Raw genomic sequence first — 16,068 nt, 5'->3', positions numbered from 1 at the left:
TGAGCACTTGGCCTATTGGATTTAGGCATTTGTCTTTGTGGAGAGACAGGCTGCTGGTAGGTCATGGAGCCTTTTTCTTGACATCTGTCAGGAGTGTGCTGTGTGCTTAAGGGACTGGGAGAGCTTGTTGCTTTGCTGCTGTGTTTCCTGGCTCAGGACCTTGCACCTCCCTGGCTCCGTGGTCTCCATCTCTTTTGAGGGGAGGGCTGGGGTGTCATCTGAGTCTTTGTCAACTCAACTCTCTGGCTCTGCAGGGGTGAACTAAGCTGGACTTCTTTCCAGTAGGTACCAGGAGCCTGGTGTTATGTTCTCACCCTGACAGCTTGCCTGGCTTCCCCGCCACTCTCTGTCCTCCAGCCCCTGTGGGGTGGGGGCTTTTACTCCCACCCCCTGCAGGCTGACTGGGTGCTGTGATAGTGATGTGACCATGGCCCGTGGAGCACAGCTTGGAAACAGGGATCAGGTTTGCTAAAAACGGGGGAAAGGTTCTTCCCACCACCCCAGCTGCCTGCCTGCCTCCCCCGGCTGTCGCCAAGCCCAACATTCTTAGCTCTGCTGGATCCCCTGGGTGCTGGAGCTCATTGGAGGCTCTGAGTGTCAAGCCTTGCTGATCCCCAGGCTCCAGTGCCCTCCTTTGCTCAATAGCATGTACTGTGTGGGGCTGGGATCTGGATTCTGCAGCTTCGTAATGACCCCTTTCGAGGCTGACTGGCTGAATGCAACCTGCCTGGGATAGCGATGACTTCCAGGCCCTCTGCCACCAGTGTTTTCTATGTGTGAGGTCCACGTTGAGGGAGCAGGGTGCTGCGCTCAACTCTGTTTTTGTCCAAGGAAACTGGGGGGAGCGGGGAGGGGCATTGAGTCAGTGGATGGTAGGGTAGGATTTGAACCCAGGTATGTATACCTGACAGGCTAGGCAGAGACCACCTGGCGACTAAGCTCCTGGGTCTTCTTTGGTCTTGGTTTCCTCTGTGTTTTGGGAGATGAGAGTGGTGTGGCTCGGCCTCACCCATCTCCAGGCCCCACGTGGTGCTGCTGTGGTCACAAGTACCAAGGTGTGAGCATCTCACATCTTGCCTTCTCAGGGACTTGCCACTTCTGGGCTGCGAGAGATTCCTAGAGGACCGGGCACTTGTGAGACCTCCCAGGGACTGTGTGGAAATGGCAGAGGCAGCCAGCTCTGGGTGGCCCTGAGGGGTCCTGCTCAGCCCTGGGTCAAGCCTATTTCTGCCTGGGTGTGGATGTTACCAGACCTTCCAGGCACTCGGAGAGAGTGCAGCGTGATGGGGAGGTGCACAGGGAGAGAGATGGTGATGTGATGGGCTGCCTTGGCTGCTCCTGTTGGGTGTCACATGTTTAGTGTGCTTGTTCGTATACGTGTGGTATGTATATAGGCTGTCTGTGTGGAGTATGTGGTATATTGGAGGTATGTGTGGGATATGTATGCTCTATGGTGTGTGGGGAGGTATGTGTGACATGTATGGCAGTATGTGTGTGTATCTGTAGCATATGTGTGATGTGAGGGGAGACGTGTTTTGGCATGTATGTATGATGTGTGTGTGTGAAGAGTGGAGAGGTATATGTAGTATGTATGTATAGTGTGTGTGTATGTATGGGGGAAGTGTATATGATGTGTGTGGAGGCATCTGCATGGTACATGTGAGCCATATGTGTATCTGTGACATATGTGGATGGGGGTGTGCCAGCATATAGGGGATCTATAGGTGTCGGGTGTGTATGAGAGACTGGCCCCACTCTGGCCAGGCTTTTTGTGTATTACTGGATCCTTTCGATACCGAGACAGGGATAATGTAGGCACTGTCATCCCTTGGGGCTTACCTTCTCTACTTCCTTTCTTATTCCCAAGTATTCATTCAGTAAACACATGTCAAGTGCCTGCTCTCTGCCCTGAGCAGATGCTGGGCATACACGGTGAACAAGTGGCTCGTCTCTGCCCTGTGGAGCCATGATCCTCCTGGGAAGCCTGCAGTCGTTACATAACCTTCTGGATGAATGTAAACTCAAGGCAGTGACAGGCGCTGCTACCTCACAGAATACCGTAGTTAGTGTTGGGCATCAGGGTGGGCTGTCCCTCCCAGGAAGTGGAAAGCTGGGAAGGTTGGTCAGAGCCCTTAGGTGGGGTAGCGTGGAATGCCGAGGATGTGGTCTGGAGAGCCCGAGGAGGAACTTGGTGTGAGTTCGTCAGCTGGGCTTCACGGTCCTATTGACTGCAGAGAAGACTGTGGACATGGAAGGAAAACGAGGCCCAGAGACGTAAAACTGCCAATAAGGACTGGAAACCTCACGGGATGTGGACTGGTATAATCTCCCATGGCTGCCTCTGGCGCTCGGAGCCCTTGTCCACCACCGAGTCTGCTCTCGGACACTTGAGCGACTCTCCTAAGGTGACCTGAGGTGTGGCAGCACCCTCTCCTGCCTTTTCTGTGTGGATGCTTCTCCATGAAAGAAACTTGGGAGCCATAGATGGCTCCAGAGCAGGGCAGGCCCACAGTGCTCTCCTGGCCAGCGACTGCCAGGTTTCCCGGCACTGGCATGGAATGTTGGCTGTCTGCCCACCTACCAGGGCCAGGACCAAAACTGGCCAACCTCTGCTGACCCGGTCTGCACTTCCCTCTGCTGACGCCAGCCAGGGCAGGGGCACAAGCAGTGGGCAGCTTGGGAGCTGTCACCATGACCCACTGTTGCCCAAAATTTCCAGGAAGCATTTGCAAGGCTGGGTTTGATGGATGGCGAAGCCATTTCCAGAGGTGGCCCGAGAGGCAGCCTTCTCTTTGGGTCCCTCCTGGTAGGCCTAGGGTTCAACAACGAAGAGGAACGAGGGCTCCTCCTGCAGCCCACGGCAGCCAAATGCTTACCAGACATCCTTTAGGTCTACTCCCATGTCTCACACTCAGGCAATTTTGTCTGATTTAGGACCACATCCAGCCCCCACACGACAGTTGACATGTTCTGTCACCTGTCTCTTGAAACCACCCTGCCTCTCCTGCATCTCTCCATGAAGACTAGGGTACTTTATAATATTCTGTGTCCCCTACCTCCCAGCCTCTGCCTTTACCGTCCCTGTAGCCCGAGGCTCAGCTCAGGCCTCCTTTTCTAGGAACCCTAAAATGTCTGTCCTCATGGGTCTCTGTACCCCACACCAGGTTAGACTGTAGGGGTCTTTGAGCATGGAGGGCCCTTGCAATCGGATGGCACCAGTCTAAGCACCAGCAGGCACCCAGTCAGAAGTGGTGCCCGGGCACCGTGCATCCTAGCAGTGTGCGCAGGTGTGGCTGCAGAGGAGAGGTGGAACTGTGGCACCTTAGTGGGTATATCGCGAGGTTGGCACCACACCACTGTTTACACCAGTGTGTCCCTTTCTGGAGGTCAGCCCCTCCACTGGCCTAGCACCATAGTTTTGAGGCTAGTGGGCTGGTCTCTGTCAAGCTGGCCTAGAGGTCAGAGCTGTCTTTCCAACCTGGGGAAAGCCAGAGTCTCAAGGTGTGTTTACAGAAGCAAAATATGTTTCTTCTTCCCTTTCTCCTTTTCTGTCTTGATTCCTTGAGTCTTGCTATGAAGCCCAGACTGGCCCTGAAGTTGCTACATAACCCAGGCTGGCCTGGAACCCGAGGTCTTTCTGCCTCAGCCTCCTGGGTCTGGGATTACAGGCTTGTGCTCCCATACCTGGCTTCATCTCTTGTTCTTGTCCTGTAAGCCCTGTGTGTGGCCTGTCTGTTCCTGCAGCTGGTGTGTGCTCTCTGATGCAAACACCTGCTTGTGCCAAGGATTATTTTAGGCCTGGCAGGCATTCATCTTCAGCCCCAAAGGGTGGCATGACAGTGAGGACCGTTCAAAGCTGGACACAGGGTACTTATAGTTTGGTGCTGGGGAACAGTGGTCTCTAAGGGTCATATCTGCCTGTGCGCCTGTCCACCATCACGAGGAGCAACCCAGGGCCAAATGAGGTGGGCAAGTGTACTCCTTTGGTGGAGCAGGGGTCCTGGAAGTAGGACCTGTCCCATTCTGGGCCCAGGACCCAGTGCCCCCTTGGGAAGATGGTTTCATTCATTCATTCATTCATTCATTCATTCATATGTATCTTCTCTGTCTCCCTCCCTTCCTCCCTCCTTCCCTCCCTTCCTCCCTCCCTCCCATCCCTTTCCTCTCTTTCTCCTCTCTGCCTACTGCCAGTCTCACTTCCTCATTAGCTTTCTCTTCCTGAGGAGAGGGCTCTGAAGCTGGTGGTTGAAAGCCATGTTATACACGTGTTCTGTCCAGGACACCTTCAGGAGCCACCTGAGGGACTTAGTGGAGACCCACCATGGCCAGGTCAGGAAGTGGCATGGCACCTGGACCAGAGCATGGCATTGTTTGTCTCTTGACTGACTGGGCAGGGAGAACAGTGTCTCCTCAGGAGGAAAAACAAGGCAAAGGGAAAAGGTGGCATTCCTGAGGCCACCTAGCTGCTGCTGGTAGAGCCAGGGTAGATCTAAGCCCATACAGCCTCCCCAGGCGAGAGTGGGTCGGGACGTGGAGGGTGGAGGCTGGCTGGGGAGACCATGGGGTTCTTCTGTGGGGTGTTCACAGCAGGCCATTTTTGCCCAGCTGTTCTCATGAATAGGGGTTTTTGTTTGTTTGTTTTCTGGTTTTGTTTTAAGTAGAAAAAGCAAAAAGGAATGGAAAGGGGGTGTCGCCCAAGAAGCCTGGGAAACCATAGGCCGGGACTCCTGGAGGAAGCCACCAGAGCTTGCCCACCCTGAGGAAGTGAGGTGATGATGAGGATTTGTGGGCTCGAGTCTAGCTCGGCTCACCGGCTGCTTGACCTTGATCAGGTTACAGGAACAACTCTCAGAAAAAGGGGTCCTCCGTATGTACCCCAAAGCCTTGAAGGCTGGATTCGTGAGTGAAGTGGGGTCCTGAGTGCTGAGGTGCCGGGAACAGAACCTGCTGCATAACAGGTGCTTAAGAGATGGCTGATGTGCTCCTGTGCCCTCCCCAGCCCCTGGCTTGCAGAAGGGCCTGGGCTTCCCCGAGAGACCAGCCTGAGAAAGAGAACCAAGAAGTGAGCAGTGCAGGGTACTAGCAGAGAGAAACAGACGGTGAGAACGAGCGGTGGTCAAGATGGGCCGGGTCACAAGATTCCTGACTGGAGCCAGTACTCTGTACAGGGTATATGTAGTGTAGGGCTCTGTAAGAACTTTAAGAAGGAAGAGAATAAATTCTTGGAACCACCAGGGTCCCTACTAAGCCTAGGAACCAGAGTGCTTGCGCCTCCCCACCTCCAGGCCTCTCTGGGACCCTGCTGGAGTCCTTCCCTCCCCGAAATCCTCCTTTTTTGGACTGGCCTGGTTTGTGGATGGCCCACATTTCAGGGAGCAGGTTTGGGCAGGGAGGCAGACAGTGGGACTTCGCTCGGAGGGTGTCTTCCAGGCCCGGCCCTGACCTTTGCCTGTGGGGCATCTCCCTGTGTCAGGAGATAGAGCTGTAAGTGGTGGGGAGGTGGTCCCGCTATCCCAGAGCCCAAGCCTACCATGAGCCCCGTACTCTCTCTGGGCAGCTCACATTGGGGAGCAGATATATTCAGGCCACTTTCTCTGTTCTGTACAGCATCTGTGTCGACTGCACTTGACAGAGTGGGGGAGGCAGGGCTGGGAGCAGCCACACCTGGTACAGTGTCCCAGCCTTCCTGAGCTCTTAGCCAGGCTGCTAGAGGGAATGCTGGTGGTGGCCGGTGTAACATGGTGAGGGCTCCTTTGCAGATGGTGGGTGATCCTTTCCCCCGTCCCCTAAGGCTTCATCTCTCTGACCCTTCTTATCTAGGTCACAAAGATAATCCAACTATTTGCTCCCTGCCTTCTCTCCACCTCTGAGCTCCCCAGTCCTCTGTTCCATCTCAGAAAGCAAACACGCTCCCCTTCGTGAGGCCTTATGGCCACTGTGGACCAAATGCTAGCTAGACACACGAAGGTAAGGGCCTCCGAGCTGACTAAATCTTAGGCCAGGAGAAGGCTGTCGCTCTCGGACTTCTAAGATAACCCAGGGACACCTGTTGAAATAGGGTGAAGTCCTACAAGGGACACTGGGATGTGGTGGTGCCCAGGGTCCTTTTCTTGAGGAGTGGTCCTTGCTGAGACAGGGGAATTAAGCTGGAGTGAGCCAACACCTGGAGATGCAGCCTTTCTGACTGGAAGGACAGCAGGTGTGAAGAGGGCTGGGCTGCTTGTCGGTGTGGCGACCTGGAAGGCAGGTACTGAATGGATCTTCTCAGATGCCAGGCTCAGGGGCTAGGTCACCTCACCTGGCCATGAGGAGCTGTGGGTGAGTTTTCAGCATGGTTATGGCCAGGTCAGGTGCCAGCGACTGGTCACTGCTTCCACCCGCTGCTCTCCAGGCTTCCCAGGCTCCCACAGCAGATGCCCTGGGCCAGGCTGTCCAGCTGGGAATCAGAAATAGCATGCACATGGCTGGTGAAGTGCTCCCCCTCCTCAGCGCCTTTCAGCTGTGCCTTCCCAGTCAAGGACAGCTCAGTGCTTGCAAGCTGGGTGACCTTCTCTCCCTCCCGTTTATTAATACACCACCCACTGGGGCTTAGGCAGAGTGAGGAGAGTGTGAGCCGGAGGAGGGAGGACAGCAGGTTCTGGTCCCTGACAAGGGAAGTGCTGAGACTCAGATACTACCTGTCTAACCAGAAAGATGCCCAGGACAGATGGAGACAGAGTGCCCACTTGCCGTCCCCTCCTCTTGCCACCATTCATTGATAGCAGCCTTCTAGACATCCCTACAACGGTCTGCCTGGTGGGTGTATTCATTCTTGAGTTAGCCGCCCTGTGCCAGGCCTCGGGATGGACAGGAACCATGGACAATTAATGGCTATTGGGAAACTCAAATTAGGCGAAGCTGTAATGAGTCCCAAGTTGGGTGGCAGTGGGAACTGAGGGTTCAGCCTAGGGTCACAGAGGCTTCCTGGAGGAGGTAGCCCTTGAGCCGAGACTCAAAGGATGAAGTTGCCCACATGGGATCAAGATGGCCACCCCTGCAGAGGGTGCTCCATATGTTTACATAGAAATGAGGGAGGCCCTGGTGTTGGGAGTAGGGGAAGATGGCAAGATTGAGTGAGTTTTGGGCGGTGTCCGACAGTGGCGTGCAGCCTTGAGGATAGTTGCCAGGGTTTTGGGTTTATAAAAGGGCCTGCTGCCCAGATGCAAATCCAGATTTGCCACTTACCACCTGACTTCAAGCAAGTTACCTCAGCTCCCTGCCTCAGCTTCTCTGAGTGAGAGGCTCAGGGGCAGTCCCTGCTCAGGAAACCGTTGAGAAGGAGGAAGGATGCGAGGAAGGGATTGGGGTGGCGCTGGGCTCGCGGCAGGTGCACACATGTGGTTTTGTGGATGATGTCGGCATTCTTTGTGGGTGAAGTGTAGATGTGCTAATGATTTTACATGGAATGGGGTCATGTCGGCCCAGTTTCTCTGTAGCTGCCTTTGCCCCCACATGAATGCTGTTTTTCAGTCCGAGATTCCCTGGCATTTGTGAGTTGAGGCAGAGGCTGTGCGTTGCTTGCACTGACCCTGAGTGTCCTGTCCAGTGTGATGTGACCACCACACCCACTGGTTAAAGAGCCCCGGTCCTCTAAGCAACTAGGATTCTGTTCTAGACCTTGCAAGGGGAATGCTCCTTTTGTCTGATGGCCTTTCCTGTTCTGTCGGGATAGTGAGTACCACACTGAGTAGATGTCTCTGCCTCATATCCGCTACTGCTGACAGGCTCTTGGGTTACTTCCAGGTGTTGACTGTGGACAGTGTTCCTTTGAATTTCCTCTGCATGCATTGACTGTGCAGCCAGGACTGGGTTTCCCCGTCACTGACGAACAGGCCAGCCTTGGTAGGTACCCCCATCACAGATGAACACATCAGCTTTGGTAGGTATGACCATCACAGACGAACACGCCAGCTTTGGTAGGTACCGTCATCACAGACAAACACGCCAGCTTTGTTAAGTACCTCCATCACAGATGAACATGCCAGCTTTGGTGGGTACAGCCACACAGGCCTCCCAAGCACTTGCACTGATACATTCCCTCCTGCAAAGTGACTTCTGCTTCCTTCATGCCCTCACCAACACCCACTCTAGGTCTTTTTTCCCATCAGCTACTGACACACTCCTGTGTGGCGAGACCGCCTCATGCCAGGTCCCAAGTGATGGTCACATTCGGTTGTTCCCATGTTAAAACAACAACCACAGAAAAGAAAACAAATAAGTGAAGGGTTTTATTTGTTTGTTTTTGTTATTGTTGTTTAGATAGGGTATTTCCATATAGCCCTGCCTGGCCCTCACTATGTAGACCAGGGTAGCCTCAAGTTCACAGAGATCCACCTGCCTCAGCCTCCCGAGCGCTGGGATTAAAGGCGTGCGCCACCCACACCTGGCTAATAAGTAAAGTTTTGGTAAGTTAATTGATGCATTTATTGATAAAAGAATACAACGTGAAAAAGAAACTCATAAAATAAACCTTAAAAAAATAAAGCAATGGTAGTAAAGACACCTGCAGTGGGTGAGTGGAAAACAAGCCGTGGTGCGTAGCTACGTAATGGACTATTATTATTATTATTATTATTATTATTATTATTATTATTATTATTATTATTTGTTAGAAAACAAAGGTAAGTTACCGAGTTACCAAACTGGACAACGGAAAAAATATGACAGGGAGAGACGTGTAACGTAATTGCTAAATGAAAGAAGCCGATCTGAAGAGACTGTAGCTTGTGACCACACTCCCTATCTGTAGTTTTCTGGAAAAGACAGATATGTAGAGACAAGGCAAGATTAGTGGTTGTGGTTACTCGGGATGGAGAAATGGGAGGGAGATTGAGGGAATGACGCTCAGGAATTTCTAGGGTGAAGGGAGTGAAACTATTCAGAAGGATGCTGCGGTGGAGGGGTCCACGCCACTCCACACTTGTCCAAACCTAGTGGCTGTGCCACACAGAGGGCGTGGCCGGTTTCAAGGAAGGTGAACGTGGGCTGTCAGCTGTAACAATTACTGCGCTGGCACAGGGAGTGAGTGCTGAATGGGGGTGACTGTCAAGCTAGGGTATGGAACCTATGCCCAGCACTTCTGTAAACTTAAATTTTCTAAAATACTGTTTGTTTATTTATTTAGGTCTTTCTGAGACCGTGTTTCTCTGTATAGCCCTGGCTGTCCTGGGATTCACTCTGTAGACCAGGCTAACTTCAAACTCACAGAGATCCCCTTCCTTTGCCTCCCTAGTGCTGAGATTAAAGGTACCACCACCGCCTCATTTAAAACACTGTTTATTTAAATATAGATAAAATGTCAGAAATAGGAAAAAGACAAAACTGAAAATCAATAAAAGTGTCTGCTGTGACTCAGGGTTCCTGTGGGCTCATCCAGGTGGAGATATTTTATTGCGTGTGTCTGTGTGTGTGTGTGTGTGCATGCATGCTGCAGCGAGCATATGGAGGTCAGAGGACAACTGGGAGACGTGGATTCTCTCCTTCCAGGATCCTGGGAATCGAACTCATGCTGTCAGGCTTGGCGGCAAGCACCTTTCCTTGTTGAGTCATTTTGCCTGCCCGAGATTTTTCTTTTCTGTGGTGGAGGTGACTCTCTAGGAATGCTGGTCTCACTTCTGTTTCCTCCTGCTGTGCTTGGTCTTCGTGGAAACACATCACTCTTACTAAGCATGGCTTTTTGTGGCTCCACTCTTTCCTGGGGGAGGCGGTTTAATCCCAGTGATGGGGTAGGAGCTGTTGTGTTTGGGAACAAACCTGGAGATTGATAAAGCGACAGAGTCACGGGCTCTGGGCTCTGGGCTCTGGGCATCACATCTGAGCAGAAGTGATTTAGAACGGCATCACCCTGCCGCGTGCGTGTCAGCATCTCGGTTTAGTTATCTCCAAACGGTGGTGAGAGGCTTTGCTGCATTCTGGAAATAAATGATTATGGATGTGTGAACAGATGAGTCTTCACATTTCAAGGCAATTTTAGAACCTTTAAGTTAAAAGAGCCTGTGAAGGTATGCAGTTTAATCTTTATTCCTAGCGTAACCTTGATTTATCCCTCCTTAAAAAAGCTTAGATTTAGGTATAATTGACATATACATATTTAGAGATACAGAAAAGGAAGCTTAGATTGAGGTGTAACTGACGTATCATAGACCATACGTATTTAGAGATGCAGAGCTGAAAACGCCGACCACCACCCGAAGTTTCTTTGTCTCCCTATGCAATCTTCCCCTTGCTCTCCTCCCACCCTTCTCCTGCCTGCCCCTCCTATCCCTCAAGCAAGGATCTGTTTGTATTTTCTAGAATTCTGTATAAATGGAATAACACCCTATTGTGCTCTTCTTGACAGTCATCCTTCACTTGGGATCATGGTTGGAGATTAATTCATGCGGTGGCATCCGCCAGTAGTCCTTGCTTTTCTATAGCTCAGTAGTATTCCATTGTGAGATTGTTAGAAACAAAACTTTTTATGGACAATTATAGCCACGTCTTCCTATGAATCTGTGTTTCATTCCTCTCAAGTAAATACCTAGAAATATTTCTTTCCTTAGGTAAATACCTAGAAAAGTGGCTAGACAATGTGGCAGGTGTGTGCTTAGCTTTTTAAGAAACGACCTAACTTTCCCAAAGTCACGTCGCCATTTTAGTTCCCCACCACCAGTGCGGGCAAATCCCAGTTCCTCCTCACCCTCCTCAGCACTGGCATTGCCTCCCCAGTGCATGGCCACCTTTTCATCCGCTGTGTCCTCTCAGTTTGAATCTTTTCTCCCTCATTGCTTTCTTATGGAGATCTCAGGGATCTTTTTGTATTCTGGACACAAGTCCTATACATGATATGTGAACACAGTATTTTCCCCAGTTTGTGGCCTATCTGATCGTTTCTTTAACAGCGTCTTAAAGGAGAGGGTTTTAATTTTGTTTCTTTGTTAGTTTTTGTTGTTTTTTGTTTTGGTTGTTTGAGACAGGGTTTCTCTGTGTAGCCCATGGCTGTCCTGGAATTTGCTCTGTAGACCAGACTGGACTCGAACTCACAGAGATCTACTGCCTTTGCTTCCTGAGTGCTGAAATTAAAGACATATGCCCCCACGGCTGATGGCTTAATTTTGATGAAGCCCAATTTGTGAATTCATTCTCTGAGAAATGTATCCAATATTGTTATGTCTCAGAATCCTTTGCCTAACTCAAGATTATCATGGTTTTCTCTACAGTTTTTTTTAAGTTTTAGAGTTTTTATTTATTTTTAAATTAATTTCCTTTAAGCATATGTGTGTTTTGTCTGCATGTATGCCTATGCACTGCATCCATGTTTGGTACCCAGAGGCCAGAAGAGGGCATCAGATCCCCAGGGCTTGAAGTTACAGATGGTGAACTGCCATGTGGGTGCTGGGAATAGAACTCAGGAACTCTGGAAAAGCATGCAATGCTCTTAATTCCTGACCCAGTTTTAGATTTCATAACTATGGTCTTTATTTTAATTGTTTTGTGTGCTGTGTAAATCTCGTTTCAGTTTCATGTGTTGCACTTTCAATCCAGTATTTGAAAAGTTCTCCTGGGGATGCTGAGATGGCTCAGAGGATAAAGGAGTCTCCAGGCCTGACCACCATGCAAGCTTGGCACTCACATGGTGAAGGAGAGAACCGGCTCCCTTATGTTGCCCTCTGACTGCCACACACACTCTCTGGGCACAGCATGCATGCATAAAATAAATAAACAAATGTCTCTCCACTGCACCCTTTGTGATCTTTCCTCAAAGATCAATTACGCGGGGGCTGGTGACTTAACTCAGGGGTTGAGGATCCTCTGCATGTACCAGGCTTTTGGTGAAATTCCCAGAAAACAAATACAAAAGAAACAAAATATGTTGGAGGCGGGGAGGGGAGGGTTAAAAGTAAGTTATTTCCCCCAGAGGATGTTGATCAGCTGGCAGAACGCTTGCCTAGCCTGCACGAAGCTCTGAGTTTGATCCCCAAGCACCACATAAACCAGGCGCAGTGGCGCAAGACTGATCCCAACATTCGGAAGGTAGAGGCGGGAGGATCAGAAGTTGAAGGTCACGGGCTCTAGAGACGGCTCAACAGTTGAGAAAGCTTACTGTTCGTGCTGAGGACCCAGGTTCAGGTTGTGACACCCATGTTGCCTCGCAGCCATCTGTAACTCCTGCTGCAGGTGTCCTGATGCCCTCTTGTAGCCTTCACAGGCAGATAGATGCACACATGTAATCGTATACAGGCATGCACATGTACACATATTTTTTTATTTAAAAAAGAATTTCAAGGTCAGCCAGGTGGTGGTAGTGCATGGCTTTAATCCCAGCACTCTGGAGGCAGAGGCAGGCGGCTCTCTGTGAGTTCAGGGCCAGCCTGGCCTACAAAGCGAGTTCCCAGGACAGCCAAGACTGTTGCGTTGAGAAACAAACAAAAACTTTCAAGGTCATCCTCAAGTATGTAGTGAGTTTGAGGCCAGACTGGGCTACATGAGATTCTGACTGAAACAAAACCATCAGCTATTCATGTGTATGTCAGCCTATGTCGGCCTCGTGTCCCATTGGCTTGTTGGTCTGTCTGTCCATTGGCTTGTTGGTCTGTCTGTCTCAGGTGGTCTGGGACTGTTCGGACCTCAGGCCCTCCGACTTTGCTGTGTTCTTTCTCCGTTGCTTGAACTCCTTTAGATCCTTTGCGTTTCCCCGTGAGTTTGAGAATTAATTTATCAGTTTCTACGAATATTTGCTGAGATTATGGTTGGGACCAGTTTGACTCTTTGGATCTATTTGAAGAGAATGGGCTTGTAACAACTCAGAAAAAAATTTTAAAGGTTTACTTTTATTTTGTGTGTACATGATGGTTTTGCCTGCATGTTATTCTCTGCACTGCTGTGTACCTGTTCTCAAGAGACCAGAAGAGGGAGTCGAATCCCCAGGAGCTGGAGTTGTGGATAGCTGTGGGCCGCTGTGTGGGTGTTGGGAACTGGACCCAAGTCCTCTATTGCTCTTACCTGCTGAACCGTCTGTCTATCCCAATACTGAATTTTTTAACCCATGGGCAGTATTTCTCATAACTTATTCAGATTTTATTCGACTGATTCTGTTGGTGGGGAAGAGTCAGACCGGGCTTCGGCTTTGTTTTTAACTCTGTGTATCTCAGTTTTCCACCGTTCTGCTCTTTCTCTCCTTCAGTTGTACTTGCTCCCACTTCTGTGTGACTCTAGGTGGCACTCAGAGTTTTTTTTCTTTTAATTTGCTAGTTCATAGCCAGGATAGAAATAAAACAAGTTTCATGTTCTGTTCTTGTGTCTGGCTGCATTCACAAGCTCACTGTCCGCTGCTGTAGCTTCTGTGCGCATGGCTCCGATTGCCTTTCCTCGAAGCGTGAACTTGTTGTCTGCAAGCCTCTGTCTTCCAGTTCAGTGGCTTTAAACTCAGTTACTTGCTCGATTCGCTGGCTAGACCTTCCAGTGTGTTCTGAGCAGGAGAGGGGAGGGTGGCCATCTTTGCCTTGCCGCCTGTCTTAAGGGAAGAATCTGTTTTTACCGCCCACTGGGACAGTGGCTGAGTGTTGGCACATACGCTTTAAACTTTTTTCTGTTCCTGGGCTGGAGAGATGATTCAGTGGTTAAGAGCACTTACACTCTTGCAGAGGCCCTGAGTTTGGTTCCCAGCACCTACATGGTGACTCAGAGCCGTCCATCACTCCGGTTCCAGGGAATCTGATTCTTCAAGGGCACTTCTGGGACTAAGTACATATGTGGTGCACTGACATACATGCAAGCAGAACGTACATATACTTAAATTTTCAGATAGAAATATTTCCCAGGAGTATATTATCAGCATTCCAGCAAGTTTGAGGCCAGCCTGCTCTACAAAAGTGAGTTCCAGACCAACCATGACTCCATAGTGAGGCTCTGTCTTTAAAAAAAGAAAAATGAAAAAAAGAAAGAAAAAGAAAAGCTGGGCAGTGGTGATGCACGCCTTTAATCCCAGTGCTTGGGAGGTAGAAGCAGGTGGATCTTTGAGTTTGAGTCCAGTCTGGTCTACACAGTGAGTGCCAGGACAGCCATGGCTACACAGAGAAACCTTGCCTCAAAAGACAACCCCCCTCCAAAAAAAAAAAAAAAAAAAAAAACCCAAGTCAGATGGGAACTCCTTCTGTACCCCAGCATGGCCTCAAACTCATATCAACCCTCTTGCTTCATCCTCAGTGCTGGGGTTACAGGGCCACCACCCTCCTGCTTCATCCTCAGTGCGGGGGTTAAGGGCGAGGGCCACCACCCTCAGTTCTGTGGCTTTCCCTGTGTGCAGCCATCCTCTTCCGAGTTTGCTATGATGTTTGTCAGGTTGGAGCTTGCTGAAGGCATGTTCCGTGTCTACTGAGACGGTCTTATGGTTTTTCTCTTGGCGTCAGATGCTGCCTTGCATTGCTTGATCCCCGAGCATGCAACCAACACTGCGTTCTTCACATGAACCCCATTTGATCACAATGCTATTCTTTTAGTAAAAGTTGAATTGAATTTACCGAAGCTTGGTTTGGAACTTTGGCATCGATGTTCATGGAGGATGTTGTTCTATTTTTATTTTTTTATATTTTGAGATTTGAGGTCTGATCATTTATTTGTTACTCTTAAAGACTTATTTTCAACTGGACTTGAAGTAGAAGCTCTCAGCGAGGACGGCCTACGTCTCCTGGCAATCTGTTCTGGTGTTTTTCTTCAGTTTCCTTCATTCTCTTGGCCAAGAGTTTAGCACATTCAGCAGCCTCCTCGTTTTTCTTAGTACGTTGTTTCTCAGAGCATCGCGTCCAAGTGTGCTGTGCAGGACATGTGGAGTAGGGAGGAGCTGAGACATAGGTGCTTTGGTCCTGGGCCTCTTACTGTCTTTAAGGGCCTTGTAAAACCATATTGACAGATGTCATCTTCTTTGAGTGACTGAAGAGCTGCTGAATTCTGGTAGCTCTTTGGAGCCCCAACCTTAGAGGCACAGAAGTATCTGTCAGTCCAGGAATATCCTTCACTCCTTTTTTTGTTTTTGTTTTTGTTTTTGTTTTTCTGTGTGTGTGGGGGGGTTGTTTGTTTTTGTTTTTACAAGTTGAGCTGGGTGGTGGTAGGTCTCAATCCCAGCACTCGGGAGGCAGAGGCAGGTGGATCTCTGTGAGTTTGAGGCCAGCCTGGTCTACAAGAGCTAGTTCCGGAGCAGGCTCCAAAGCTACAGAGAAACCTTGTCTCCAAAAACAAAAACAACTCCCCTCCCTCCAAAAACCAATAACCAAGTGGAGAACACTCAGATTGGCATCCATATTGCATGATGATCAGGCTTGCACTTCCTGTCTCCAATTCCCCTGAATGTCCCTTACCCAGTGGCAGACTGACTCTGCTGTGGGTCAAGACTCCTTGTTTGTTGTTCCCACCCCTGATGGGGTGCACATAACCCTTCCACTCTTTGCCCCCAGCACCAGTAGCTACTTCTGTGGCCATGGGCTTCTCAGAGAAAGTATGAAGTTCATCACCTACTTCATTGAGTGTGTGACATCCAACATCTGGAAAGGAGATATCCAGCTTCATCTTCATCTAAACAGCCCACAGTTTAGGAGGCACCACAGAAAACCGGGAAGATGTTGATCTTTAATTTCCATTGATTGTGTTGCTTTTTTCAGACGCATTGGGGCACCATGCGATGAGGAAGAAATGTTGTCCTTCCCTTCACCCTTTTGAAAAATGCTTTCTTTATTTGTAGCTTATATGTGTGGGCGTTTTGCCTGCGCCTGTGTCTGTGCACCACAAGCATGCAGTGCCCACAGAAATCAGAAGAGGCCGTCCGACCCCCAGAGATGAGGTTATACACGGTTGTGAGTTGCCATGTGGGTGCTGGGCACTGAATCTGGGTCCTCTCCGAGAGCAGTCATGGCTCTTGACTGAGCCTCTCTCCAGCCCCCTCTTTAATCTTTTACAAAATTCTACTATCTCTTTCAACAGTTGGGATTGAATGAGCTATGAGACCTCATTGTGGAGAACATTTTTCTTGAGTTTATTTATATACTTTTGTTTGTTTTT

At 49.9% G+C, this 16,068-nt stretch overlaps 1 pseudogene; it reads right to left on the bottom strand.

The window, feature by feature from the left end:
* Positions 1 to 12,117: 12,117 nt before the first annotated feature.
* Positions 12,118 to 15,579, bottom strand: LOC121677193 (annotated as a pseudogene).
* Between the last annotated feature and the right edge of the window lie 489 nt (positions 15,580 to 16,068).

The sequence above is a fragment of the Arvicola amphibius genome, chromosome 5 (genome assembly GCF_903992535.2).
Source record: "Arvicola amphibius chromosome 5, mArvAmp1.2, whole genome shotgun sequence".
NCBI classification, from domain to species: domain Eukaryota; kingdom Metazoa; phylum Chordata; class Mammalia; order Rodentia; family Cricetidae; genus Arvicola; species Arvicola amphibius.
The sequence above is the reverse complement of the archived record's forward strand: the minus strand, read 5'-3'. Positions and strand labels throughout refer to the sequence as shown.